Here is a 4,460-nt window from a genome sequence, read left to right as displayed (position 1 = left end):
GAACCCCCAGACCACAGACAGGAACGAAAACAAAACTCAACCAGAGCACCAACCTCTGGACGATGGGAATCGGCCTACAACCCCAACACCCGCTGACTGCCACGCCGGGCACAACGGCTACACCCCCACCCCCTCCACATTGCACATCCATCAGGCTCAAGACCACACTGAGGACAATGGCAGCTTCCTAAACCCTGATACGGTGAAGCATTTTGAGAACACCACCGGCATGACGGGGAACTTTGAACAGCTGGAACAACCAACTGAAATGAACTCTGAAACCTGAGACGGGTAAATCTACTCTTTTTAAAATGGGTTTTAAAATCGCATCAATTAATGTGCGAAGTATTAAAGATACTTCGCGGTGTGTAGCCACACTCGGCTACTTAGAAAATGTAAGAGCCGACCTACTGTTTCTGCAGGAGTGTGGGATTCCACACCTCAGCAACTACAGGCGCTGGTCGAGCTGGTGGTCCCACGGGCCATCCATCTGGTCAGGAGGAAACGACTGTCGTTCCTCCGGCCTGGGTATTCTGCTACGGGGAGGCAATTTCACCATCTCCGACTTTAAGGAGGTGGTGGGGGGACGCCTCCTAGTAGCAGACGTCAAATACAAAAACACCCCTATCAGACTTATTAACGTGTATGCCCCAGCCGTTAAAACTGAGCGATTGGCTGTACTTCAGCAACTACCACTGCTGTTGGCCACCTCCATGCCGGTCATCCTGGGCGGTGACTTCAACTGCATCATCGATGCGGATGGACGATCCGGCAGAGCCGGCAGCAAACTAGACGCTACGTCCAGACTCCTGATGGAAACGGTAAAAGACGCCAAGCTGCTCGACGTCTTCAGCAACCCTGCAGACGGAGCGCAGCGTAGATACACATGGTCACGGCCAGATGGGTCCGTCCGTTCCAGAATAGATTTCTTTTTTGTGTCCCGTGCTTTCACGGTCAGGCCCACCGACGTCAAGCCGGTGTTCTTCTCTGACCACTGCCTCCTACTGGCTGACTGCCACCTGCAGGAAAACCAGGGGGTGGGCAGGGGGACATGGAAGCTAAATGTAAAGCTGTTGACCCCAGAGAACCTCCAGGAACTCAAAAGGGATTACAAAGGTTGGAGAACCGTGAAACCCCTTTTTGAGTCTCCACATCTCTGGTGGGAAGCAATCAAGGGGAACATCAAAAGGTTCTTCATCCTCAAGGGCATACAGAAGGTGAGAGAGAGACGAGGGGTCACAACCAGGCTCCAGAAAAGCATGCAAAACTTACTCCAGCTGCAGTCGATGGGGGTTGATGTCAAGGAGGATCTCCAAGAGGTGAAGAGCCAGCAGGCCTCTCTCTACACCTCGGAGGCCTCCAAGGTCATCTTCCGGTCCAGAGTCCGCTCTGTGGAGCAGGATGAAAAGTGCTCACGCTTCTTCTTCCAAAAGGTGCACAGAGAGACCTCTGTGATCAGCAGCCTGAAGGAAGAAGATGGCTCTGTAAAGACATCGCAGTCTGACATACTGAGGATCAGTCAATCCTTCTATGCCAGACTGTATGATCTGAAGCCAACAGACAGCACTGTTACCCAGACCTTCCTGTCGTCTATCACGGAGGTCTTGGACGACAACGAGGGGGAAAACCTGGACAAACCACTAACTCTGGACGAGCTGACAAAGGCCGTCAAGTCCTTTGAGACGAGTAATACTCCCGGAAGCGACGGCTTACCGGCTGAGTTGTACTTGGCTCTGTGGGACTGGATGGGCCCAGACCTGCTGGAAGTGTACGAGAGTATGCTTCTGGATGGCAGCATGTCAGAATCCATGCGGAAAGGCATCATCACCCTCATCTACAAGCAGAAGGGGGAAAGGGAAGAAATTCGAAATTGGCGACCCATTTCACTGTTAAATGTGGATTACAAAATCTTAGCCAAAGTCATCGCCAATCGGGTCAAGTCTGCTCTGGAGTCGGTAATCCACCCTGACCAGACCTGTGCTGTACCTGGCAGGAAGATCTCTGACAGCCTCGCGCTGCTCAGGGATACGATCGCCTACGTGCAGGACAGGAGGGTGGACACCTGCCTCATCAGCCTTGACCAGGAGAAGGCTTTTGACAGAATATCGCACACCTACATGATGAATGTGCTCTCCAAAATGGGGTTTGGGGAGGGAATTCGCAATTGGATCAAACTGCTCTACACAAACATCGATAGCGCAGTCTCAATCAATGGGTGGGAATCAGAAAAGTTCCAGATCAAATCTGGAGTCAGGCAGGGCTGCCCTCTCTCCTCGGCGCTTTTTGTGTGCTGCATAGAACCTTTTGCCGAGTCCATCAGGAAGGATCCGGACATGAGAGGGGTGATGATCCCTGGCAGCGGAGGCACGCAAGTCAAGGCCTCCCTGTACATGGACGACGTCGCCATCTTCTGCTCGGATCCCGCGTCTGTACGCAGGCTCTTGGACACCTGCGACCAGTTTGAACTGGCCTCAGGAGCCAAGGTAAACCGCGGCAAGAGCGAGGCCATGTTCTTTGGGAACTGGGCCGACCGATCCTTTGTCCCCTTAACGATCAGGTCAGATTACCTGAAAGTGCTGGGGATATGGTTCGGAGCGGCTGGGGCATGCACCAAAAACTGGGAGGAACGAATTACCAAAGCAAAACAGAAACTGGGCTGGTGGGAGCAACGCTCCCTCTCCATTGCGGGCAAAACCCTGGTCATCAGGTGTGAGGTACTCTCGGTGTTACTGTACGTGGCGCAGGTCTGGCCCATCACTCGGACCTACGCTGCAGCAGTCACCCGGGCCATCTTCAAATTCATTTGGAGATCCAAGATGGACCGGGTCCGAAGAGACACAATGTACAAGCCTCTAGATAAAGGAGGGAGGAACGTACCCAACGCCGCCCTCACCCTGATGGCCACCTTTGTGTACAACTGCATCAAGCTGTGCGTAGACCCCGGGTATGCAAACACCAAGTGTTACTTCATACTCAGGTTCTACCTGTCCCCGGTGTTACGAAGGATGGGCCTGGCATCATTGCCGCGGAACGCTCCAAGTAGTTGGACCGTACCGTACCACCTATCCTTCGTGGAAAAGTTTTTGAAGGAAAACACCTTTGACCACAAGGCAATGAAGCAGTGGTCAGCACGTAATGTCCTCGAGACCCTCAGAGAAAAGGAGACTGTGGAGGACGTTGGATGGTTCCCTGAGCAGACTGTCAGAGCCATCTGGCAGAATGCCTCATCACCAGAACTTTCAAACAAGCACCAAGACCTCGCTTGGCTGGTGGTGAGAAGGGTCCTCCCTGTCAGATCCTTCATGCACACCCGAAGGCTCAGCATCAATGCACGCTGCCCTCGGGAGTGGTTGTGGGGGAAATGAAACAGTCACACACCTCCTTGTGGAATGTGCCTTTGCAAAACAGGTCTGGAGTGAGATGCAGTGGTATCTGTCAAGGTTCATCCCGAGCAGCTCAGTAACACAGGACTCTGTGCTCTATGGACTGTTTCCAGGGACCCACACCAAGACAGATATCAACTGCTGCTGGAAGGTCATCAACTCGGTGAAAGACGCTCTTTGGTCTGCCCGAAACTTGCTGATCTTCCAGTGCAAAGAACTGTCCTCGACCGAGTGTTGCAGACTGGCACATTCCAAGGTCCAGGACTACGTGCTGAGGGACGCACTCAAGCTTGGGGCAGCTGCCGCCAAGGCGCAATGGGGGAAGACCACTGTGTAAGGTCTTACCAGCAAATGTACACCGAGGGGTTGGTAACAGTGTAAAACCCCTCGGTCCGGAGTTCTTTTTTTTCCATTACCAGAATGTATGTATGAAAGAAACAAAGTAAATTAAATATTGAAAAAAGAACTGTAACTTATAGTAGGATACGTGTGCAACGTTATCCCAATGGAATTGACGACAAATGAATGTAACTGAGACGGAAATGTACAGTCAAGGCATTTTGAAATGTTCTGTAAAGATTATGATAAATTTTATGAATAAAGTATATTTTTTGAAAAAAAAAAAAAATCTGTTCTTATCAGTTTAATATCTGATACGTCCCTTATCTGGGGACCATATATTAAATTGATTTTTGGAGCAGGGAGATGGAATAGGGGCTTGCTCCGTCCACTCCACGCATCAACCTGGTATTGCAGTATCTCCAGGAATGGTGCACACCACCCCTTCTTGGGGAATTTAGAAGTCAAAAAACAGTTCAAACACATACAAATACACACTTTATCTCACTCAATCACTAAACTACTTTGGGGAGACAATTCCCAACCATCAAACTGCTCTACATAAACATCTATAGCACAGTCTATCGCTTATCGGCCTTTTGGCTAAGATCAAGTGTAGCGCACTTGATCGGGGGAAGCTAAGGATTTCGATCTTGATGTCGATCGTGCATTGGAGAGACTGAAGAAACGTTTGAGCTCGGCTGCTATTGGTGGATCTTCATGCTGGCACAGTCTATC

The 4,460-nt window shown here is 50.9% G+C and overlaps 1 pseudogene; it reads left to right on the top strand.

The window, feature by feature from the left end:
- The first annotated feature begins 3,987 nt into the window (after positions 1-3,987).
- LOC119979186 lies at positions 3,988-4,164 on the top strand (annotated as a pseudogene).
- Positions 4,165-4,460: the final 296 nt, after the last annotated feature.

This window comes from Scyliorhinus canicula, chromosome 15 (assembly GCF_902713615.1).
Source record: "Scyliorhinus canicula chromosome 15, sScyCan1.1, whole genome shotgun sequence".
Classification (NCBI taxonomy): domain Eukaryota; kingdom Metazoa; phylum Chordata; class Chondrichthyes; order Carcharhiniformes; family Scyliorhinidae; genus Scyliorhinus; species Scyliorhinus canicula.
Note: the sequence above shows the minus strand (reverse complement) of the source record. Positions and strands in the feature narration are given on the sequence as shown.